Source organism: Onychomys torridus, chromosome 14 (genome assembly GCF_903995425.1).
Source record: "Onychomys torridus chromosome 14, mOncTor1.1, whole genome shotgun sequence".
NCBI lineage: Eukaryota > Metazoa > Chordata > Mammalia > Rodentia > Cricetidae > Onychomys > Onychomys torridus.
This window is the reverse complement of record NC_050456.1, coordinates 78,537,874-78,564,706: the sequence shown is the minus strand read 5'-3', so window position 1 is coordinate 78,564,706 and position 26,833 is coordinate 78,537,874. Positions and strand designations below refer to the sequence as shown.

The 26,833-nt window shown below is 39.5% G+C and overlaps 1 protein-coding gene across 6 annotated transcripts in view; it reads right to left on the bottom strand.

Annotated features, from left to right (window-relative positions):
• The window catches only part of Traf3 (TNF receptor associated factor 3), a 114,265-nt gene that overhangs the window by 35,144 nt on the left and 52,288 nt on the right, over nt 1–26,833 (bottom strand). For 4 of the 6 annotated variants that reach the window (XM_036205702.1, XM_036205707.1, XM_036205703.1 and 1 more), the window contains one exon: nt 11,961–12,071. The exons of 1 other annotated variant lie outside the window; for it this stretch is intronic. The gene's annotated coding sequence lies outside the window, so the exon portion shown is untranslated. Of the gene's footprint in view, nt 1–374; nt 397–11,960; nt 12,072–26,833 lie in introns of those variants that run through there. One more of the 6 variants, XM_036205706.1, reaches the window with a different exon arrangement.

Here is a 26,833-nt window from a genome sequence, read left to right as displayed (position 1 = left end):
TAGTCCAGGTTGGCCTCAAACTCAGCTGAGGATGACCTTGATGGGTCGAATGTATTGGGCCAGAAGGACAGATAGAAAAATTAAAAAGTATGTGGCTAACATAACAATAAATTTATGGGGAAGTGATTTATTACAACAATGAAAAACACAGATTAACATTCCTCCGATCTCAGAAACACACCGTAAAGTAGAAAATGCTTCTGAGAGAAATATTAGGAGGTATTCTTAAAAGTGGTCACAGACTATTCAGGTTGTACATAAGCAGGGCACAGCAGCTGGTGATCTTTCAAAGGTACCAACAGCCCTACCTTTAGAATAGTTAGCTGACAAACCCATCTGGGTACAACAATGGTCTTTAACATCAGAAAACTTACAGGACTTAGAACAGCTGGTACAGGAGCAGCCAAATGCTGAACATATTGAAGAATCGACCAGTCCTTGGAATTCCCCTGTATTTGTCACTAAAAACAATTCTGGGGCTGGAGAGATGGCTCAGTGGTTAAGAGTACCGACTGCTCTTCCAGAGGTCCTGAATTCAATTCCCAGCAACCACACGGTGGCTCACAACCAACTGTAATGACATCTGGTGCCCTCTTCTGGCCTGCAGGGACACATGTAGACAGAGCACTCTTAAAAAAAAAAAAATTCTGGAAAATGGAGAATGTTAACAAATTTGGAGCCCTAAATAAGAAAATTCAGCCAATGGGCTCTTTTCAGGCTGGAATTACCTTGCCTTATCTATTAGCTAAAGGCTGGTCTATTATAGTGTGATTTAAAAGACTGTTTTCTTACTATATCTTTATAAGAACAGGATAGAGAAAATTTGCCTTCATGGTGCCTACTTATAGTAATTCTCAGCCTGTTAAAAGTTATCAGTGGAAAGTTCTTCCACATAGAATGTTAAACATCCCCACCTTGTGTTGATATTTTATACAAGAGCCATCAGAAATAATTCATAAAGTTTCCTCAATCTATAATTTACCATTATATGGTTGATATCTTACTAGCTGATTCAAATGCAGATACCATAGGAAAAAATGTTTGAAGAAGTAAAGAAAATATTGCCTTCTTGGAGATTACAAATTGCTTGTGAAAAAACACAAAGAAGAGATTCTATTAATTACCTAAGATATAAGTTTACAAAATATTCACCCACAAAAGATACAAATCAGGAGAGATCAATTGCAAACTCTTAATGATTTTCAAAAATTTCTGGGAGATATTAACTGGCTAATGGCCCACAACTAGATTAACAACCTCAAGAACTAAGTAATTTATCTGAAACCTTTCAAGGTGATAAAGACTTAAGTAGTCCAAGAAAATTACCAGCTGAGGCTGAGAGAGAATTAACTCTGGTTAAAATAAAAAAGCGTACACACACACACACACACACACACACACACACACACACACACACACACTACACATGTGGATCACTTGTATCCAGAGCTTGATATTATCATTATACCTTCTACTCATTCTCCTAGAGGAATTCTTAGCAGAGAGAAGATAATACTTTAGAATGGATATTTTGCCACACAAACAACGTAAAAGATTAAAGATCTATGTAGAAAAGGTTTCTAAATTGATTCTGATGGAGACTTTGTCAATGAACAGGAATGGACCCAACAGAAATTGTTGTACTTTTTACTATCACTGAAATGTTCTCATTATGGGCAGAAAATGAACACTGACAAAGAGCTTACAATAATTATTTTGGAGCGATTAACAACAGATATCACCAAAACAAGAGACTTCAATTTATAAAAAGTACCAATTGGGTCCTCCTCACATTGTGTGGGGAACACCAATATGTGGAGCCCCTATGTTCTATACTGATGCAAATAAATCAGGAAAGGCAGGTTATAAATCAAGAAGTTTAAGTAAAGTGGCTCAAAACCCTTAAGGGGATTCTGTTAAACATTAAAATTATTCTCATGGTATTATTAGATTTTCCAGAACTTCTCAATATAGTTACTGACTCTCAATAGGCAGGACAATTTGTTTTACACATTGAAACCGCTGAACTTATTCATGATGATTCAGAATTAACTTTGTTATTTATTCAATTGCATGAAATAGTCAGAAACAGAAATCATCCCTTATATATAACACATATCGGATCCCATACAGGCCTACCAGGCCTTTTAGCACAAGGTAATGATGAAATTGATCAGCTATTGGTAGGAAATGTGCCAGAAGCCTCAAAATTTTGTAAGATACACCATGTTAATAGCAAAGGTTTAAAAACAGATTTTTCTATTACTTGCGAACAAGCCAAGAAAATTTGGTTGTATTTATGCCCTAAATAACCAAACTCCACTAACTGTAGGAAATAATTCTAAGTGTACTCAAAGAAATAAAATTTGGCAAATGGATGTGTTTCATTTTGCAGAATTTGGAAAATTAAAAGTATGTGCATCATACCATACATACATATTCAGGATTTCAATGGGCAACTGCTTTGAGTTCTGAAAAGGCTGATTCTGTAATCACACACTTATTAAAGGTTATGGTCATTATGAAATACCTGTACAAATTAAGACTGACAATGCTCCCATAATAAAACTCTCTAATAAACTGAAACAGTTCTTTACATATTACAACATAAAGCATATTACAGGTATACCACATAATCCTATAGGACAAACAGTTATAGAGAGATCTAATTGTACTTTAAAATATATGCTTAATAAACAGAAAGGGGTAATAAAGACCCCTAGAGATTGTGCAATGAACACTGTTGCAAGGAACAACAGCTGCAGAGAGACACTGGACAATAGAAAAAAAATGTTAAATTAAATCAGCCAGTATATTTTAAAGATGAGTTGACCTCAGAATGGAAACCAGGATATGTGTTATGTTGGGGAAGAGGTTTTGCTTTTGTTTCCACAGGAGAATAAAAGATATGGATAACATCAAAATTGCTAAAGATTCGAACATGAGAGACCTCTTGATTAAGAGAGGTGATAGTTCATCAAACAGCTTGGTCATTCAACCTAGCAAAAAGGAAAATTCCCCCAAACTAAGATTGGGATAGGGTTTTATTTTTATCTTTCCAGGAGAATAAAAACATCCAACTAAGAAATCTGAAGACCTTTGGACAAATGAAGCATCTGAAGAAGGGAGAATCATCTGGAAAAACTGTCCCAAGAAGAGGAGTAAATTGGTCTAATGGTATAGCACACTTTGCTGTGGGATGGTCTTTCTGTATGCTGTGAATATGGATTGCTACTATTGGTTAATAAAGAAGCTATTTTGGGCTATGGTAAGGCAAGATAAGAGGCAGGCAAAAAATCCAAGAGAGAGACAAGGAGAAGGGGGTGGAGTCAGAGAGATGCCAGCCCACCACCCAAGGAGCAACATGCCAGCAGACTGGTAATGCCATGACCACATGCAAAATGTAGATTAATAGAAATGGGTTAATTTAAGATGTAATAGCTAGCTAGCAATAAGCCTGAGCCATAGGCTAAATAGTCTGTAATTAATATTAAGCCTCTGAGTGATTATTTTATAAGCGGTTGCGGGATCACAGAACTGAGTGGGACAGAGAAAGGCTTCTGGTTACAACACTTCCAACAGAATAAAAATTCGTAAATCTTTCAAAATGTTTGTTTCTGCTGTTCTCGACCGACATGTTAGGCAAATGGTCTTTATGTAGTTCCAACTCAATTAAAAATTTAAACTGGCTTTGAAGCTGGAGTGCATTTCTCTCCTTCTCTAAACCCAAGCATGTTTGTTAAAGAAAATCTAAATACTCTGTCTCATGTCATAAGAACCAGCTGGCACGGGACAGAAGAAAAAAAATCTAGGGACTATTACATTGTCACTAATCTTATATCCCTCAAATTTATTTTGACTCTTTGAAACTTTTCTTGAGGCATAAATATTACCTCAAAATTTGTAAGATCAATATACATACATATTTAACAATAATGTATTTAGGTGTTCTGTTGTGATATTAATGGTCATACTGAGTACTAATTAATGCTTTTTTTGTTTTGTTTCATTTTTTTCAAGACAGGGTTTCTATGTGTAGTTTTTATGCTTGCCCTGGATCTCACTCCGTAGACTAGGCTGGCCTCGAACTCAGAGATCCACCTGGCTCTGCCTCTCAAGTGCTTTTAAAGGTGTATGCCACCACCACCCAGCTGAATACTAACTAATTTTAACCTTAGGCCTCATGTAGCTTCCTGCATGTGATTTCAGGCTTGAGTCTAAAGTGGGTATTTGGGAATTAAGCCTGTGTATCCTGGTGTATTTAATATTTAATAATAAATAGTCCTTTAACCTCTCTGAGATCTGCTGTATTTTAAAATGTTTAAGTTTTCTGAAGTGAATGATGAGTATTGCTAACAGTGACCTTTGAAGTCTGCAAAAGATGATGGGGTCCCACAACAACAATTCTACCTGGATTGTGGTAATACTGATTAGGTGACAGACACCATCCAAAGATCAGCTTTGGACTACCAATTGCTCAGGACAACTTCAAGACAGTTAAGGTGGTCCAGCCTCTTAGACTACTCCAGCCAGGACTTCTGATAGCCTTGCACTGTCCTGTCACACTAGTCTGGACAACAACTGGATTCCCCAGAACTGGACCATTATCTTTATTTTCTCAGGGTCCCCTAAAGATGCTAGCATCCCATGTCAACAGAAAACATGATTCCCACATTCCCAAGAGTGTGTTGATGGTTTTTGGTCCTTCAGTGTGGGATGACTCATCCCTAACAGGCTTGAGGGCCAGCCAACCCAAACCAGTAAATTAGACATTTTCTGAAAGCCAACCTGGTTCTGCCTAAGGGCCCTAGCAACAGCAGCTGAGACATGACCTGGACCACTGAGAGGCAGCCATGTCACACCAGCAGATGCATATTCATTAGACCTTCCCCCAGGGTGGGGTGGAGGGTATACAAGGCTTGCCTCCTCCTGAATAAACTGAACCTGTTGTTTCCACATTCTCCCAGAGTCTGGGTCATTGACTCTGTGCCTACTTGGCCCCCTCCCCCAAAGGGAACAACAGCACAGGATCCTGCCACACTTCAGTGGATTATGAATGTTTGTTATTATTTGGGGGGTTGGCTGAAAATTGTTATTAGTCTTGGTCAAGAAAAATACTATTCAAAGGAGATTAGATTCAGGAATCTCTTTTTGAAAAGAAAAGGGGGAGATATAGGGATAATAGGAAAAAAAAGGGTAGATTATTGAATCTACTTTAATCCAAAAAGCAACTATTAATCTCAAAAAATTTTACAATAGCATGGAGTTTACTTTCTTTGTGGCAAAAGCTAGCCACCTGGGCAAGAAATTGCCGTCCTTGACTGCTGACAACGCTGTTCAAACTGGACAAGCAGGACATAAAGAAATGCGACTGCTGAACTTTGCCAAGACAAGGTAGGGCAGTCCTTCAAAATTTCGTGCTTCTCAAAAATACCTGTCAGATATTCTAGGCCTATAGGCAGAAGTTGGATGTCCCAAGATCTCTGAGGAACATAGGGTGACTGACCAAGCAGCCAAGTGTTTCTGTCATTTCTTACAATTTTGTAAGTTGCTTGCTCTGTATTTCCTGTTTACTCAAGTAACATTATATCCTTCTCAGGTCTTTGATGGGGTTGAAGACTAGATACTTACAGTTACAGTTCTCCTTAATCATGGTAAAAAGTTTTTTTTTTTTTTTGGTTTTTCAAGACAGGGTTTCTCTGTGTAGCTTTGCGCCTTTCCTGGAACTCATTTGGTAGCCCAGGCTGGCCTCAAACTCAGAGAGATCCACCTGGCTCTGCCTCCCGAGTGCTGGGATTAAAGGCATGCGCCACCACCACCCGGCCAGTAGAAAGTATTTTAAGTACAAAACTTTGAACTCATCAGGAAAAGACAGCTAATAGGGTAGTTTCTCTAAATTTGCCAAATACAAATGGACTGGACATTGTGAATGTATTTCTTACTTGATAATTGTTCTTGTATATAGTTTCATTTTGTTAGGGTTAATACCTTTTCTTTCTATTTAGACAATACCTGATAATCATTCTTATTATATAGTTTTACTATGTTAGAGTTAGAACCTTTCCATTTTAATTAGACAAAAAGGGGGAAATGTTATGGGAATTTTGTGTTGTGGTCTGATGTCCAATGGAGTCTAGCACTGGTTTGATATATGGGGTTCACATTCAGCTGGCCAGAATGGATCATGTAGTTCCCTGGTGGACTTGGGAGAAGGTAAAGAAAGGCCCTTGGAGGAGGAAGAGGCGGGTCTGGGGAGTTATGTGGGCATTTCAAGCCGGGAAGTAGACAGTGGTGGTATGTTGTGGTATCTTGCAATTCTCTCAGATTTATATTCTTAATATTTATCCCCAAGTTTTATTTTTTAATAAACAATAAAAATTGGCCAAAAAAACCCAAACAAACAAACAAACACAAAAAACCAAATCCTGTCTCAAAAACTCCCTACCACCACCAACAACAAAAATGGATTCCTAAAGGTAGACAGCTACATTCATCCTGATGGGTCAGGAATCCCCCATGTCCCAACTGTAAGCCATGCACTATCATCAGAAAAAAATAGCAAAATCAATCTTTAAAACCTCTCCAAATAGAAGACCATAGAAACTTTTGATTAGATTTCACAATTAGATAGAAATACTTCAATTTCACTTATTTTTGCATGGCTACAAACATTGTATACCTCTGTCCTAAAATCTAGATTTAGCAATTATAAGCTAATGAAATTCTATATTTATAACTGTATTGAAGAAGAAAATTTATGCTGGGTCAGTCAAATGCATTAAAGACAGTGTTTGAAGCAACTTTTTAGGGTTTGGTCAACTAACGTTTAACAGCCTGAGCTAGAAAAGCAAAATGGCGTTTCCAATGCCCAGAAACTGAACACATACAAATCTGGGTAACATGGCAAGTCACCCACATGATGGAAACCTGAGGCTGTTACCAACACTTCTGCTTCCATCCTCCTGGAAATCAAGTGGGAAAAGAATGTTTGCTTCCAGCACATGAAGAGCTAGCTTTTGCTGAATGGAAATGATGGCACCCCTAGGAAGGGGTTACAGGAAGGGAACTGTATGGCTAGAACACATGGCATTTACCACTCATATACAATGGGACCCTGAAAAGGAATCACAGCCAGCAGTGAGCAGAAATAGCCCTTGAGCCCACATCCTAGCACTGCTACAATGTAGAACTCTGTGCTGTCCTTCAAGTAGACTTAGTGCTCTATTCTTCACTATCTGCTATATTTTCAGGTGGAAATGTAGTGTATCTGAAGGCCTTACTTTACCCACCATAAGATATCTCTAGTCTTCTGAGGACATAGCTTTATGGTTTCCAGTCAGCTGCTGTGGATGCTTCGTTTACATGTGTGATGCAGCAGAATGGATGGTGACTTCACACTTGTAACTTCAGCATTAAGGTCTCTAGTGTGATTTTGCCATATTTTAATTTTGGAGCTTAGAAACTAGAAACAAAAGTACATCTGCTGACAAAAGTGTTCCAAAAAACTGGAAAGCCCGGGGAAAACCGAAAAAGGGAAGCATCAAATAAACAAAGAAAAATGGATCCTGCCAGCAAGAAAGGATGAAACAGCACTCATGCAGAGAACAAGCTTAACATCAAGTCCAGCAGGGAACTGGTGCCATCCAGTGAGGCCAATGATGAAGGGAAAGGGAGGGGTGGTGAGCAGGCAGGTGTGCTCTGACAATAAAGATACCTCATGGAAACCTACTTTAGCACAGCAGCCCCTTCATGATTCCTGATGCCAGATGCTACACAATGGCAGAAGGCCCACGGCCTCTCCTGCACAGCACAGGAGTGAAGCACATGCAAACAAGCAGAGAATCCACACCATGTTTTACTATCTGTGCCTGTTCTGTTACTGATCTGTCCAAGGCAACTTTAGGAAGGGAGGGAGGGAGGGAGAGTTCATTTTAGCTCACAGTCTGAAGGTGCAGCTCTACATGGTGGGGAGGTGTGGCAGCAAGAGCCTGAGGCAGCTGCAGTCAGGCAACAGAGATGGATGCTGGTGCTCAGCTCATTGTCTCCTTTTAATTTAGTCTACTGCCTCAGCCCATGAAGTAACACAATCTGTATACATGGTAGTCTTCTAGTAAATCTTTCTGAAAACATGTTCATAAACACATCTAGAGGTGTGTTTCCATGGTGATTCTAAATTCAGTCAACCTAACAAGATTAATTATCTTATTAAAAATCCTAGTTCAAAGAGAGAATGAGACAGACCAACCCACCCAAACTAACAGGAGCAAAAACCTAAATTATAGATATTAGCTTACAACAATGAGAAAATAGCAGCCACTTGTAGCTCTACATTACCACTTGGTTCATACAATTTAGGATATTTATTAATTAAGATTTACTTTGCTCAGCCTGGAAAGAGGGGACTGGACCTGCCTGTACTGAATCCATCAGGTTTAAATGAATCCCCAGGGGAGTCTTGGCCCTGGAGGAGATGGGAACAGAGGGGAGGGGATGGGGGGAAGGTGCGGGCGGGGGCAGGAGGGGGGAGGAAAGGGGAACCCATGGCTGATGTGTAAAATTAAAACACAAATATAATTTTAAAAAAGTTTAAAAAGATTTACTTATTTTTATTTTTTATGTATGAGTGTTTTATCTCACCTAGGTGTTCCACATGCATGGTACTCAGGGAGGCAAGATGACACTGGACTCCCTGGAACTAGAGATACAGATGATTGTCAACTGAATGTCGGTATTGGGAACTAAAACCAGGACTTCTCCAAGAGCAGTAAGTGCTCTTAGTTGCTGAACCATCTCTGCAGTCCTGCCATCTGGACAGAAAGGAAGCAGCATAAGAGCTCAGGCCACTCTGCAGGTGCCAGCAGCAGGTAGCCCCTTTTCAGGGAGGTTCTGCCTGTCCACCAGAAAGGGGTAGGGTGGGGGAGTAGTTCCCTTTCCTAGAGTATTACCTTACAGGAAAATGGAATCAAAACATACAGCTACATTAAGGAGGGGCTTACACTATGTAAAACTTTAGAATAAAATGTGGTATTCAAGTCATCAGCTTTTATCTCTCCTTCCAGTCCCTGTCACACTCCCCCTTTTCAGCTGGATTAAAACTCTGCTCCAGTTCTAATCCAAATCCTCCCCTCTCCTTCACTGAACACTTGACACTGAGTTACCAAGTAAGGGCATGGGGCCCTAAGGAAGAAGACACCTCTTCCTCTCCATCTCTGAAAACACATGAGAAACTTTAGCAACCTATTTTTTGTCATTGTGAAGAAGGATTGGGAATAGAAGCTAGGATTTTTTGAGAAGTATTTAATTGTGACTTAGAACCATAAAAACGTTTTGTAAAGTCACAATACAAATAAAATGAAAAAGAACCTCTTCCCTTAAAAAATAGTGAAGTAAGTACATTTAACCATGTAACCAGTTGATGGTACTGCAAGGGAATGGCTTATCTTAGTCAGGTTTTCTGTTGCTGTGACAAACACCACAATCAAGGCAACCAACAGAAGAAAGAGTTTATGTGGGCTCACAGTTCCAGAGGGTGAGCCCATGACAGGAAGCACGGCAGTGGGCAGGCAGGCATGGCACTGGAGCAGGAGCTGAGAGCTTACATTTAAATCCATAAGCAAGAGGCAGAGACACGGGAGGTGGCAGGGGAGTGACATGAGTCTTTTAAAACCTCAAAGCCTATCCTCAGTGACACACCTCCTCCAATGAGGCCACACCTCCTAGTCCTTCCCAAACAGCTTCATCAATGGGGACCAAGCATTCAAATATATGAGCCCATGGAGGCCATTTTCATTCAAATAACCACATGACTCAAGTGACTTAAAAAGACAGCTGTTTGGCAGTCCAATGACACAAAGAACTACAGGAAATATAAAGCTGTGTTGGTAGTATAATGTTGGTGATATGTTGCTGGTACTGTTATTTAAAACAAGCACATACTTTTATAGGTTAAAACAACTGAATGAATATGCTAAGTATGTTAGGAACCAAGATTTTCAGCATAAGAGGGGAAAAAAGGTAAATATAAAAATCAAAGAAGTAAAACTCAAATACTCCTAAATTGCATGTGAAGACTGAACATATCACGGTCTCCAGGACCAGAGATGATTAGCAGCTCCACAGCAGGAGCATTCATGCTGGCAAGCTCCCACATTGTGAGTGCCCATATCGGCAAGAGTCCTAGGGCCTCAAGATTCCACTTCCCACAAAGGAAACCAGGCTGCTGAGAAAAGCAGGCAGTTGTAGGTGGCAGCAAAGAAGGCTCAAGGTTAAGTAGATAACACCTACAGAGACCAGAAAGCAAGGAGGGCAGGCTTTGGTGCAGGTCAAACACTGTGGCTAGCAACCAGGAGGCTCTGCTGGCCAGAAATGGTATATGACCATCTCTAAGAATACCTGAAAATATGATTCAATTCACAAGTAACAACTGGTTACATGCCAAGCATGGCTGAGAACATATAGAAATAAAGACTCAGGCATGTATTTATCCCATATCCTATCTGAACTGTCCCTTAGGGCAAGCAAACACCCAGTGGGGAAACTACTGACACAATAGTGTAGAAACATTTCAGTTATTCAAGGAAGAATACATGATGAAGCTAGAACAGAAGCATTCTTCAGGTTCCAGTGACTGGGCACTGAGCAGACACACTAGCACTGAGTGCCTACAAGGAGGGCTGATGAAGCCAGGGAGCCAGCCTCTGCATACACCCACCTGTCACATGTTAGTGCTATTGGCCAAAGCAGGGAAAGCTCTGGTCACAGGACAACCAGCTTGGAATTTACAGCACAAAAAAAAAAAAAAAAAAATCCAGGGAACTGGGTGGAAAAGATTATAATGAATAAGACTCACTGGCTACTAGCCACACTTCACAAACTAGAAAAACTGTTAACTATGGGGGTGGGGTGGCACTGTGATGATACTGCGATTAGAAATGAAACTTAAGTGAGTTTTCTGGCTACTTTTCAACTGATCAAAAGTAGCCATGTATTAACTCTCACTTTGCAATATTTCAAACCCTTTTGGTATTTATCTTTTTTTTTTTTTTTTGGAGCTGAGGACCGAACCCAGGGCCTTATGCTTGCTAGGCAAGTGCTCTACCACTGAGCTAAATCCCCAACCGGTATTTATCTTAATACTGTAACATAGTACAGGTTCTTAATTCCAAGTATAAAATGTCACTCCATCACCACCATACCTAGGAGCAGTCACGTCCTTTCCTTTTTTATTTCTTTTTTCAATCACAAATTAGAGAATAAAACAGTACTATTTTTCCCCTTTCAAGTCTCTACTGAAAGATGGTTAAAAAGGCAAAGGCACAATCCCATCTGGCACTGGCCAGAAGGCTGTCAAGGAGGCATGCTTGTGGGTGGGATGCAAGGGTAAGAGCTTCCAGAGTAGACCCGGCAAGACAGCAAGGCCACTACTCTTGTTTTTCAAAGTTATTAAATCCTTCTTTAGCCCCAAAGGCCCTGTCCACTGTGGTCAGTTTAATGCTGGTTTTAAAAGATTTGAAGAGGTCTAAAGAGATGGTTCAGCAGTTAGGAGATGTACTGCTTTTTAAAAGGCCCTGGATTTGGATCCCAGGACCCTATCAGGCAGCTCACAAGTGCCTGTATTTCCAGCTCCAGAGTATTTTTACACCCTCCTTCTGGACTTCACAGACATCCTGCACTAGGATGCACAAACCACAAAACATACACACATACACACACACAAATACACATGCACATACAATAAATGTTAAAAAGGAAAGAAAAAAAAAAGCTGAAAGATACAGTCAAACACAAACCAAAACCCAGGGGCACATCTGGAGATCCTCAACAATTACCTAAGAAGAAACTGCTATGGCTAAAAGCCAGTAACTTCAGCATGTTTTGGACCTAGATTATTTTTATGCAAAGCAAAAAGATAATAGCTTAAGAAAGAAGCCTGCCCATATTAAAAATTCCTAACAGCATACCTGTGTCATATGCTGTAAGGAGGTTCAGGGAGGCTCTGGAGTGAGGGAGAAGCTTCCACAAAGATGTCGAACAGTGCCAGCCTTATCCTTCAAGTAATGGGGATCTTGTACCTGGGAATCAAGGGGAAGGCCTGGTCAGCTTTCATCTGGAAAATGACAAAAGCTCTAAATAAAAGAATTTCAGAGCATACAATTTTATAAAATGACAAAGTTCAAGATAAATATTTTTAATCATTCTATATGCACATGTACTATGGCTTTTCTACACTTTAAAAATCAAACCATGCATTATAAAGTCTTATTCTTTTTTCCTTTAAGTCTCTTTTATGCTTAACTATTACATACAGACAGCAAAGTTCAGGGAACAATCACACAGTGTTATCATGGTTATTACACACTAAGACTAGTACCAACCTAGCAAGGTAAGGGATTGCTGCCAGAACTCCAGAAACACAAAATGCCTTGTTCTGATCTCAATGATTCTGTAACTACTAAGAAACCACTATCTTGGCCAGGTGGTGGTGCACATACCTTTAATCCCAGCACTCGGAACACAGAGGCAGGTAGATCTCTCTGAGTTTGAGGCCAGCCTGACCTACAGAGCGAGTTCCAGGACAGCCAGGGTTAAATGGAGAGACTGTTTTGAAAAACTAAAATAAATAAAAATAAAAAAGAAACCACTACCTTAACTTTATGGTTGTATTTCTTTGCTTTTCCTACTACAATTAAAACCCAGGTAAACAACCCTAGAACATACTGGAGTTTTCTTTTTCTTATTTTTGCTTGCTTCTGAATTTCATATAAATACACTAGGCTTCAATCTCAAAGAGATCTGCCTGCCTCTGCCTCAAAGAACTGAGATCAAAGGTGTGCGCCACCATGCCTGGCTGTGCTGTCCATAATCTCATCCTGCTTTTGTTGTTCAACACTGCTGTTGCTATAGCTATGGTCTGTTTCCATTATCATGGAATACTGGAGTATACACACAACTTGGCTATCCAGACATTGGTCCAATATTCCTGATTAAGAACAATCATGAACCTCAAGAGATCTTTCTGCTACATCTACCTCAAACATACAGGCACACAGGTGCACATAGACATCTAGAAGAGGGACTGCTATACCAGGCGGTCGTCACTCAACATTCTCTACAGAAGGCCCACTATTTCTCACAGCAGCTCTAATGGTTTGCATCCCTAGAAGGGTCTGATAGGACCTCCTGTTCACTTTCCTAACAGAACTCCTTGGATATAGTCATCCTGCTGACTAAATAGCTGTGTAATAGTATCTTACAAACTCTTAATACAAAGTATAGATTATTCTGAATAAATTTTATAAAAATTTACATCTGATGATCACTGCATAGAAATTTAATTCTGCAACTAAGCATCTGCTCAGGGTCTTGCACCCAATTTCTCACCAAGTTTAACTTCCCATTCTGAGCCCACCAGCTTCTAAGCTCTGGGCCTAGAGAAGCATTAACTTGGGCCTGTCTTACCAGAGATGGTCTACTCTCTGAACATAGCCCACGTCAAAAGTTTACAATGTTTTTACTTAAAGAGATTCTGTTTCCCACAGAACTTGAACATAAATATAAAGATGTCTGCAGCTGACAATGTCATCTGCCAACTATGAGTAAAGTTTTGACTTGAGAAGAGAGGACCATACAAGAGCTTAACCTAGTAGGGTACCCACAGGCAGCCTACCCAATGTTTCCAGCTGATGATACAGAGTTTCTATTATTCTACTGTGGCGATATTTTAATTGTGCTGAAATGTGATTTTATTTGTATGTTAATAAAGTTTGCCTGGAGATCAGAGGTCACATGGTTATAAAGAGGAGTCAGGTGGTGGTAGCACATGGCAGGCAGAGTCTCTGTGTGGTCAAGGACACAGCTAAGCATGGTGACACAGCCTTTAATCCCAGTACCAATCATAGAGACCTGGAGGTCTGTACAGACCAGCAGTGACGAGGAAGTCATGTGGCTGGGCTTAGAGCCAATGAGAAGGCAGAACAGGAAGGCAACAAAAACATAGGTTAGATGGGAAGAAACTCTCTGGGGAAGCAATGGTGGCGAGGTGGTAAGATAAGGTAGTCATTGCTCTTCACTAGTTCTCTGATCTCTCTGGCTCTGTGTTTTTGGCTCTGTGTTTCTCATTAAATAAGACTTTAAAATTTTGTCTACATTCTACCTAAAATATTTTCTAGCTTCCACTAATGTTCTTTAATCAGGAGTTATATGAAAGAATTATTTGTTTTTGAAATGAGTCTCACTATGTGGCCCTGGCATGCCTGGAATTTACTATTCAGAGCAGGCTGGCCTCAAACTTGCAGCAATCCCCCTCCCTCTGCTGAGTGCTAGCATTACAAAACATGTGCCATCATACCCAACCAAAGTTGATTTTTAAACTCTTAGGATTTTGTAATTACCTTTTTATTCCTGATTTATAACTTAATTCCACAGAGATCATAGATTTACAATTGTATTACAACAGTGTTCTGAAATGCACTGACACTGATTTGAACTACTATGCAAAACTGGCCAGTTGTTTGTTTGTTTATTTATTTATTTATTTGGTTTTTTGGTTTTTTTTTCCAAGACAGGGTTTCTCTGTGTAGCCCTGACTGCTCTGTTGACCAGGGTGGCCTCGCTCAGAAATCCACTTACCTCTGCCTCCTGAGTGCTGGAATTTAAGGTGTGAGCCATCTCCGCCTGGTCAGATTGGCCAATGTTTATAAACATCTTTGCCTACTTGAAAGATAACTGTGATGTTATTTTTTTAGATATATATGTAACATCAAACCACAGAGTTAGATGCTAGTTACATTTACTTTTTGTTTGTTTGTTTCATCAATTATAGCTATGTGCAAAATCTTCATCATGATTACGAGTATGCTCATTTCTCTTAGAACTGCTGTCAATGTCTACTTGTCCATTCTGAAGTTATGCTGTTAGGTTTATCTAAGTTTAAAATTAGTTTTCCCCGGAACTGAAACTTTTACAATTACAAACTGGGGAAAGTTTTATATGCCCCCAAATAATTTCCTTAGCCTGATGGGCACACAGATACATGCCAGTGACCAGCCTGTTCGATAAGTCAACTGCTAAGAAAATGTAAGCACCTTTAATCCCAGCACTCGGGGAAAGCCAGCACTGTGGGACTCAACCAGAAGGACCAGAGCATTCTGCCTGAGGCCGACCTACCAATCCTGCAACGTGGAGGTGTTGGTGAGATTGCCCTACTGATCAACCTGTTCAGCTGAGATCAATTAAGGAGAGGTTTCAGAAGCCTGCAGCCCTCAGTCTGAGGAAACAAGATCAGCTGAGGAATGGGTGAGCGACTGAGAAGGCAAAAGAGAAGGAGCCGTCCAGCCACCAAAACCAGATCACCAGAGTCATAAGCCCACACTACACCAACTGGTAACAGGTAAGGCCCCATCTCCAGATGGGCAGACCAGGTCTCTAGACCCTAGGCCCCAGCCATCACAGCCCAAGGGACCAGGCACCTACCTTTCCCTGCTCACTTGCCAAAAAAAAAAAAAACAAAAAAAAAACACCGCCACTGCACCAACTGGGAACAGCCATTGGAGCCCCAGTGACCGGACAGGGGCCTCTTTCCCTGTCCCCTCACCAAGAAAACCATCCCATGTGACACCAACAACCACCGGAGCCATAAACCCAACCTCCCTGATTGGGAACAGCTGCTCCCTGAGACAGAACCCACCAATACCCATTGGACTAAACTGCTCCCGGAGAAACAGCCGAAAAGCATCGATTCAACCACGGACTCCCAGAGGACCAAGACTATCAATTGGAACAAGAGAGGCATCCTTAGACACAGACACCGCCTGCACTGAGCGGAGGAAGAGATGAGTAGATGCCAGTGCACAAACACAGGCAACAACATAAAGACCTATATGACACCATCACAACCTAGTGATTCTACACCTGCAAGACATGAACCTACCAACACAGAAGAAGAAATCAATCCTAAAAATGACTTTAAGAAGATGATAGAGGCCCTTAAAGAGGAAATAAAAAATTCCCTTAAAGAAATGGAAGAAAAAAAAAAAAAAACAGAATATTGGAAGAAATCAAATAAAGCCAAGAAAAAGAAATTAAACAGATGAAGGAAACCGTTAAAGATTTGAAAATTGAAATCAAGACAATAAAGAAGACACAAACAGAAGGAATGCTGGAAATAGAAAATCTGACTAAAAAACCAGGAACTACAGGTGCAAGTATAACCAACAGAACGTAAGAGATGAAACAGAGAATCTCTGACATTGAAGACACAATAGAAAATAGATTCATCAGTCAAAGAAAACACTAAAGACAAAAAAGTCGTAAGACAAAACATCCAGGAAATTTGGGATACCATGAAAACATCAAACCTAAGAATAACAGCAGACTTCTCAATAGAGACTATGAAAGCTAGAAGGTCCTGGACAAATGTTATGTAGACACTAAGAGACACGAAATGCCAACCCAGACTAGTATATCTAGCAAAACTCTCAATTACCATAGATGGAGTAAACAAAATATTCCATGATTAAACCAGATTTAAACAATACCTATCCACAAATCCAGCCCTACAGAAAGCACTAGAAGGAAAAATCCAACCTAAGGAAATTAAACACATCTACAAAAACTCAGGCAATAGATAATCCCACACCAACAAATGCCAAAGAAGGGAAACACAACACGACTACCAAAAAACAACAGGAATTACCAATCACTGGTCATTAATACCTATCAATATTAATGGTCTCAACTCACCTATAAAAAGACACAGGCTGACAGAATGGATACAAAAACAGGATCCATCCTTCTGCTGCATATAAAGAAACACACCTAAACTTTAAATAGGGACTCTACATCAGAGTAAAAGGCAGGGAAGACTTTCCAATAAAATGGACTTAAGAAGCAAGCTGGTGTAGCTATCCTAATATCTAATAAAATAGACTTCAAACTGAAATCAATCGAAAGAGATCGGGAAGGACATTACATATTTATCACAGGGAAAATCCACCAAGATAAAGTCTCAATTCTGAACATTTATGCCCCAAATAAAAAGGCACCCAAATTTGTAAAAGAAACATTACTAAGCTTAAATCGAACATCAAACCCCACAAACTAGTAGTGGGAGATTTCAACACATGACTCTTACCAAAAGACAGATCTACCAGATTGAAACTTAACAGAGAAATAAAGGACCTAATAGATGTTATGACTCAAATGGACTTAATAGATATCTACAGAACATTCTACCCTAACACAAAAGAATATACCTTCTTAGCACTCCATGGAACCTTCTCTAAAATTGACCACATGCTCAGTCACAAAGCAAATCTCAACAAATACAAAAACATTGGAATAACCTCCTGTATCTTATTGGACAACCAAGCCTTAAAGTTAGATTTCAACAACAACAAAAACTATAGAAACCTACAATCTCATGGACACTGAACAATGCCCACCTGAAGAAACAATGGGTCAAGAAAGAAATAAAGAAATTAAAGATTTCCTAGAATTCAATGAAAATGAAAGTACAATATACCTAGACTTATGGGACACTATGAAAGCAGTGCTAAGAGGAAAATTCATAGTTCTAAATGCCCACATAAAGAAGATGGAGAAATCTCACACCAATGACTTGACAGCACACATGAAAGCTCTAGAACAAAAAGAAGCAAACTCACCCAGGAGGAATAGACACCAAGAAATAATCAAATTGAGGGCTGAAATCAATGAAATAGAAACAAAGAGAACAATACAAAGAATCAATGAAACAAAGAGTTGGTTCTTTGAAAAAAACAAAACAAAACAAAAAAACAAGATAGACAAACCCCTATCCAAATTAACCAAAAGTCAGAGAGAGAGCATCCAAATTCACAAAATCAGAAATGAAAAGGGAGACATAACAACAGACAACAAGGAAATCCAAAAAATCATCAGGTCATACTTCAAAAACCTGTACTTCACCGGGCGGTGGTGGTGCACACCTGTGATCCCAGCATTCGGGAGGCAGAGGCAGGTGGATCTCTGTGAGTTCGAGGCCAGCCTGATCTACAGAGCTAGTCCAGGAAAGGCTCCAAAGCTACAGAGAAATCCTGTCTCAAAAAACCAAAACAAACAAAAAACCCAAACAAACAAACAAAAAGCCCTGTACTCCACAAAATTGGAAAATCTGAAAGAAATAGGACAATTTTCTGGATAGATATCACATACCAAAGTTGAGTCAAGACCAGATAAACTATTTAAATAGACCAATAACCCCTATGGAAATAGAAACAGTCATTAAAAGTCTCCCAACAACAACAACAAAACCCAGGACCAGATGGTTTCAATGCAGAATTCTACCAGATTTTCAAAGAAGAGCTAATTCCAATACTCTTCAAATTGTTCCACACAATAGCAACAGAAGGAACATTACCAAACTCTGTTTACGAAGCTACAGTTACCCAGACACCCAAACCACACAAAGATACAACAAAGAAAGAGAATTACAGACCAATCTCCCTCATGAACATTGATGCAAAAATACTCAACAAAATATTGGCAAACCAAATCCAAGAACACATCAAAAAAATTATCCACCATGACCAAGTAGGCTTCATCCCAGGGATGCAAGGATGGTTCAACATATGAAATCTATCAATGTAATACACCATATAAACAAACTGAAACAAAACAAAACGAAACACATGATCATCTCATTAGATGTTGAAAAAGCCTTTGACAAAATCCAACACCCCTTCATGATAAAGGTCTTAGAGACCATAATAAAGGCAATATACAGCAAGCCAGTAGCCAACATCAAATTAAATGGAGAGAAGCTTGAAGCATTTCCTCTAAACTCAGGGACAAGACAAGGATGTCCACTTTCACCATATCTCTTCAATATAGTACTTGAAGTCCTTGCTAGAGCAATAAGACAACTAAAGGAGATCAAAGGGATAAAAATTGGAAATGAAGAAGTCAAACTTTCACTACTTTGCAGACGATATGATAGTATACATAAGTGACTCCAAAAATTCTACCAGGGAACTCCTACAGCTGATAAATTCCTTCAGTAAAGTGGCAGGATACAAGATCAACTCAAAAAAGTCAGTAGTCCTCCTATACACAAATGATAAAAGGGCTGAGAAAGAAATCAGAGAAACATCACCCTTTACAATAGCCACAAATAATATAAAATACCTTGGGGTAACACTAACTAAACAAGTGAAGGACCTGTATGATAAGAACTTTAAGTCTCTGAAGAAAGAAATTGAAGAAGATATCAGAAAATGGAAAGATCTCCTATGCTCATGGATAGGCAGGATTAGCATAATAAAAATGGCAATCCTACTAAAAGCAATCTACAGATTCAATGGATTCCCCATCAAAATCCCAACACAATTCTTCACAGACTTGGAAAGAACAATATTCAACTTCATATGGAAAAACAAAAAACCCAGGATAGCCAAAAGAATCCTGCACAAGAAAGTAACATCTGGAGGCATAACCATCCCTGACCTCAAGCTCTACTATAGAGCTATAATAATAAAAACAGCTTGGTACTAGCATAAACACCGACATACGGACCAATGGGATCAAATTGAAGACACTGACATTAATCCACACACATATGAACACTTGATTTTTGACAAAGAAGCCAAAACTATACAATGGAAAAAAAGAAAGTATCTTCAACAAATGGTGCTGGCATAACTGGATATCAACATAAAAGATTGCAAATAGATCCATATCTGTCACCATGCACAAAACTCAAGTCCAAGTGGATCAAAGACCTCAACATAAATCCAGTTACACTGAACTTGATAGAAGAGAAAGTAGGAAGTACTCTTGAATGCATTGGCACTGAGATCACTTCCTAAATATAACACCGGTAGCACTGAGAGCAACAATTAATAAATGGGACCTCTTGAAACTGAGCTTTTGTAGGGCAAAGGATGCAGTCAATAAGACAAAATGACAGCTTACAGAATGGGAAAATATCTTGACCAACCACATCTGACAGAGGGCTGATCTATAAATATGTAAAGAAGTAAAAAAACTAGATATCAAAATATTGAACAATCCAATTAAAAATGGGCTACAGAGTTAAACAGAGAATTCTCAACAAAAGAATCTCAAATGGCTAAAAGACATTTAAGGAATTGCTCAACATCCTTAGTCATCAGGGAAATGCAAATCAAAATGACTCTGAGATAACATCTTACACCTCTCAGAATGACTGATAAAAAACAATAAAGACAGGATATGTTGGAGAGGATGCAGAGCAAAAGGAACACTCCTCCACTGTTGGTGGGAGTGCAAACTTGTACAACCACTGTGGAAATCAGTATGGCAGTTTCTCAGAAAATTGGGAATCGATCTTCCACAAGAACCAGCCATACCACTCTTGGGCATATATCCAAGGAATGCTCAATCATACCACAAAGATACATGCTCAACTATGTTCATAGCAGCATTATTCATAATAGCTAGAACCTGGAAACAACCTAGATGCCCGTCAACTGAAAAATGGATTAAGAAAATGTGGTACATATACACAATGGAGTACTACTCAGCAGAGAAAAACAATGACATCATGAAATTTGCAGGAAAATGGATGGAACTAGAAAATACCATCCTGAGTGAGGTAACCCAGACCCAGAAGGACAAACATGGTATGTACTCACTTATAAGTGGATACTAGATATAAAGCAAAGGACAATGACTGCAACCCACAGATCCAGGAAGGCTACCTAGCAGGGGGGACCCTAGGATGACTGTGGCTTATAAGTTTTGGTTTTGCCCAACCACTGGGCAAGCTTTAGTGAAACATTTTACTATTAAGGTAAGAATTTGTACTGGAACAAGCTGATGAAAGAAAATGCTGGCCATACTTTCAGGAGGGGAGGCTAAAATCTTTATGGATTAGCCTATAGAAAAATGCCTGCTGTAAATCAAACAGTGAAGGGGAAGATGAATAGGAATTTCACTTACACAACTTAAGTAAAACACAGCTCTCTGAACAGATGAAGATAGGTTTCTTCTGTATCCCAAAATCTAGTCAATATTTATATGTATAATTCAGATGTCATTTAACTTAAAGGGGCTTTATTGGGAAATGTTATCATTTTTACTATTTTCTACAGAGAAAATACTTTCCTGTTTAAAAGAAAAAAATAAAAGAAAATGTAAGCATAAGCAAAATGTATACTGCTTTCAGGCCTGGCCTAACCACATGTAGATTCTCTCTGCTCTCTGCCCCAAGTGAGACAATCCTGCAGTGCATGCCAAGGTTCTAAAAGATGATAAAATGGAGAGGTAGGAAAAAAACAAAAAAATAAAAAAAACAAAACTACAAAACCAAAGTGGGCTGGCGAAAGGGCTCACAGTAAAGGCACTTGCCATGCAAATCTGATGACCTGAGCTGTGATCCCTGGAGCCTACATCCGGGTGGAAGGAGAGAACCAAATCCAAAGCTGTCCTCTGACCACTACATGCTTCTGTCTGTCTGTCTGTGTCTGTCTGTCTGTCTCTCTCTCTCATACACACACACACACACACACATATGACAAATTTTAAATTAAAAAAAAAAAGGGTTGGGGATTTAGCTCAGTGGTAGAGCGTTTGCCTAGCAAGCACAAAGCCCTGGGTTCGATCCTCAGCTCAAAAAAAAAAAAAAAAAAACCAAAACACCACAACAAACCTTGAATCCCCAAATTACCATGTGGAAGGCAACCTGCCCACTAGGACAGACTGTTCAGGACCTCTACATGACAGAAAATGAATACATTAATAAACTGTTGATATGTGTGACACCCTCACCCACAGTAATATGTCTGCCAGTGTGCATTTTATCTGATTTTATACGATTGTGCATCTGGTTGGTATCTGTGTTCAACATTTCTTAATTCTTATGCCCTAGAAGGGTACCTAGTGAGCAGCACTGACTTAAGTTTCTTAGAATTCCTATTTAATATTTTTGTATTTTTTAAGATTTGTGTTTTATGTTTGAGTGCTTTATCTGCATGTACACCTGCACACCAGAAGAGGGCATCAGATCCTATTATAAATGGTGGAGAGCCACCATATGGTTGCTGGGAATTAAACTCAGTACCTTTGGAAGAGCAGCCACTGTTCTTAATGGCTAAGCCATCTCACCAGCCCTAATATTTTTATCTTTAACTGGAACACTTGATCCATTTATGCTAGAAGTGATTATTCATATTTGGGTTTCAATCTATTCTTTTTTTTTCTTTTTTTTTAATGTGGAGCTGAGGATCGAACCCAGGGCCTTGCGCTTGCTAGGCAAGCACTCTACCACTGAGCTAAATCCTCAACCCCTCAATCTATTATTCTTTCACAAGATTTTTCCCATTGCCTTCTGTTGGATTAGTTACCACTCCTGCCCCTGCTTCTTAGTCATCAAGCTAAATAGTCTCTTTCTTTTCTTTATTATTTAGAAATTATAGCACCAAGGGTGACTTATCAAGGCCCAACATTTGCAAAATCTTACCACTCCTTTGGATGACAAAAACCATTAAGCTGTTAACTCCACTCACATTTCAACTGCTCCATGTGTATACAAGCATATGTGTTCAAAACCTGCAAACCATTATGCTTGATGTGACAGTCATTTATCTCTGTTAGATACTGGACTTTTGTATTGTCGAGCAGTGTCTTGTGTAGCCCACACTGACCTCCAACTCGACTATGCAGCTGAGAATAACCTTGAACTCCTGATCCTCCCATCTGCAGTCTGGCATCTTTCTTATGCTCTGAACATCTTTTAACCATCACCTTCCCAAGATATTCCTGTAGCAGCCACCTCCCTCCCTCCTTTCCTTCCCTTCTGTCTTCACTTTCATCTGGGGCATCATTTTATGTCTTCTGCCTTCCGTGCTTTCTATTTCCCATTTCTGCACCACTGTGGCATTTTTCTTTGCTTATTACTACAGTTGGCCACAATGGATTTTCCAATGTTAAACCAACCTTTAATTCCCAAGATAAAATACTCTTAGCTATTATGGAGCAACCTCTTTATCTGTTGCTATATAGATTTGATTTGCCAAATGTATCGGGGATTTTTCTCTGATTTACAGATCTGTCATGGAAGTTTGTCATTATGTCTTGTCTGGTCTTGCAATTAGGATAATGCCAGCTTTGGAAAATTGATTAGAAAATATTTTGTATTTTTTTGAAAAAGCTTTTGTCCAATTACTAATTTTCTCTTATTTTTAGATTTACTTTATGCTTATGAATACTTTGCCTGCATTCATATACAGGCACTATGTGCATACTTAGTGTCTGTAGGGGTGTGAAGAGGGCATTAGATCCCCATTAGATCCCCTGGAGGTACCAATGGTCATGAGTCACCGTGAGAATGCTAGAAACTGAATCCAGGTCCTCTACAAAGGCAACAAGTTCTCTTAACCACTGAACAATCTCTCTCCATCTCCAGCCCCCAATTTTTGGGGGTGGGGGGTGGGGAGGAGGTTTCAAGACAGTGTTTTCCTGTTTAGTTCTTGTTGTCCTGGAACTCACTCTGCAGACCAGGCTGGCCTTGAACTCAGAGATCTGCCTGCCTCTGTCTCCCAAATGCTGGGATTAAAGGGTGTTTCATCACCACCTGGCCAGCCCCGATATTCTTTCTCTTAAACATTTAGTATAATTTGTCAGTAAAATATTGTATACATAGTCTTCTTTCAGGCATTTTAAATAAAACTAAGTTCTTTTTCAAAAATTTTTTCTTTTTCAAAAATTTTAAAGTTTTTTAAAATTACATTTATTTATTTCGTGTCTATATGTGAGGTCAGAGGACAGCTTGCAGAGTTGGCTGAGGACCCAATCAGGTTAAGTCCCAGAGACTGAACTCCAGTCTTCAGGCTTGAGGTCCTAGGCCTACACCTGCTCTGTTCTTACTAGCACTAAACATAGCTCTTTAATAAATAGACAGACAGACAGACAGACAGACAGACAGATAGATAGATTGATTATATATCTTTCCTTGAGTAAGACTCAACAACTGTGTTCATTAGTCAAACTGCTGGCATAAAGACATTTATATTATCAGGCTTCAGCCTGTAATCTGTGGTGGTGTCTCATTGTATATTTCTGATGTTGGCAATTGTTTTCTTTTCCCTGAAAAAATATTTCCCTGATCTCATATACATCCTCAATTTTTCGCAGTATAGAACCTTATATAGTTCAATAGCTAGGCACAGTGACACCTGCCTCTAATCCCACCATTCAGGAAGCTGAGACTGGAAGATCACAGACTCCCTGACAGTCTAGGAGACATCGAGACTGTCACAAAAACAAAAAGAAAACCTTATGACTCCACACTTGCACTCTCTTCCTTTCATCTTTTACTGTTACTACTTATTTCACCTACAAGTATTACAACTTCCAAAATACACGATTTTTCACATTAAATGGTCAATTTTTCAAAAGCTATTTAAAGTAAAATGAGCCCTGTATGGACCATTTCAAGTTCCTATCTTTTTTTTTTCCAAAAGCTTCCACATTGTCTGTCCCTTCTATCTGAACACCCCTTGGTATTTCCTGAAGCATAATTCTGCTGGCAATCAGTTGTTATTTTTCTTCTTAATTGGGGTTTTCTTATTTTTCTTTTTAAGATAGTGTCTCACTATGTAACCCAGGTTGGCCTTGAACTTGCAATCCTCCTGGCTCACCCTCTTCTGTGCTCAAGTTATGAGCACCACGACAGACAGAATTTTTTGTTTTCTCCTTGGGTTGGGACTGGGGTTGGAACCCTAGGCTGTGTGCTCCCACTAAGCTATGTAGTCCTAGATCCTTTAGCTTTTCTTAGCTAAAAATCTCTCAACATTTTACAAAAACTGGATACAAACTCACAGTTAAGAATTGGAATTAAGGTTTTGTTTTTCTTTTAGTATTTAACTCATAAGGCAATTATCTTCTGGCTTAACCAAGATCTGGCCAGATATATGCTGTTAAAACTATATGGTTCCCTTGCAAAATGGCATTCTTCTAACTACTTAAGATCAGTCCTCTTTTTTTCTTAAAGAAAAATTTCAAGTCTTTTACTCTATGTGTGTACATGGTTGCCTTATGTATACATGTACTGTGTGCATACCTGGCGCAAGGAAGAGAATATCGAATCCCCCTGAAGCTGGACTTAGAGGTACTTGTGAGCTGTGACATGGGTGCTGGGGACTGACTCCAGTCCTCTCAAAGAACAAGCACTGAGCCATGTCCAGATCCCATTGAATGCTTTTATACACTGTGAAATGCTGGACTGTACAGTCCTCTTCTTTCCCATGGAGTCCTGGAGATTGAACACAGGGCCTCATGCACACTGGGCAAGCACTGAGCTATATGCCTTGCCCCTATACCGTGAAGATTTGCTACTCTCTCTAACACGGTAAGCAGTTCTTTTGTTCTTGTTGAGTTTTAATGTAGTGGTTGGAAACAAACTCAGAGCCCTGTCTACACTAAGCATTCTCTCTCCCATTGTGCCCCAGACTCATGGGACCCTTACCATACCTTTTCAAATTCCTGGGTTTTGTTCTTGGAATACAGATAAATGACCTAGACTTGGCTAGAGAAAATCTGAAACAACTTACTTTAGGGCTATAGCCTCCTATAGGTTATATCCTTCTGAGCTAGCTACCCATCATCCTAGGTAAAAAATTGCTCTGCACCCCACTAACAGTAAAAAGGCAATCCTTAAAGGATTTAACTGATACCACCATAGCAGGAGAACATATTCCCAGCCTTATGTGACATTTTGCTCTTTCTGATGGCTTTTTCTGGCTTTGAGGTTATGTCCTCTGTGTATGTGACAATCCAGGCAAGGCTTGGGTCACTGTGCAGATCCCTGCAGTTCTAAGCGTGTCTCTTCCTCAGATTTGCTCAGCTTTGTCATGTTGATGAGGCCGCTGGACTCTGGATTTTCTCCCCTTTACCTGAAGTGTGGAGACTCTGCCTCTGAATCAGGTAGAAAGCTACCTGAAGGCCAAATCCAACCTGCTGCTACTTTTATAATGAAGTTTTGTTAGAACAAATCTATCCTTGTTTGATTACATTCTTGCTTTTAAAGGAAACACAAGTGATAGCAGAGTGGTCACAACAGAAACCAAGAGTTCCAACAAGCCCCACATGGGTGCTTGTTGCCCTTCATAAGGAAAGCACGCAGTGCCTGCTCCAGGGAACGAGCTGAGCGCTGTGTGCTTGCCCACCTGGTTCCCTGTCTCAGGGGACACAGTCCTAATCTTCCCTGTATAAACCTCTGAAAATTGTTGTTTTACATATTCTGCCTGATCTCTAATTTATTAAGATGGTCTGTTCTGGATTAGGGTGAAGTAGAAGACTTGCCTCAGGCACAAATTTTAGAAGAATGTGGAAAAAGCACAGTGGTAGATAACATCAAAATTAATGGGGAGGACACTAAGGAACACCACACACAAATTTTATATACAGCATCTGTCACAGTGCTGTGTGAGGAAAAACAATCAATACCAATATCATCTTTACATAAAATTTTTATTTTTTACCACAGATTTCATTTGACTTTTAAATACATTTAAATTACATTAAAATATCATTAATCTCAATTACCAACATTTTTGGTGCCCCCTTAAATTCTATACCATTTGCCTCCCCTAATCTGGCAGAGATCTAGTCTCTGTTATTCCCTCATAGTGCAAGCAGAAGTCTCCAGGAATAAGTCTTCCATTCAGTAGAATTAAGACTAATGCTGACAAGAATTATCAATGTTTTCTTCTCAGTGATGTCTGGGAAACAGAGAATGCTCCCATTATTTGCACTTTCCATCAATAGTCACATAGGTATGTATGTGTTTCCAACCTATCAATCAAAGGTAGTCATC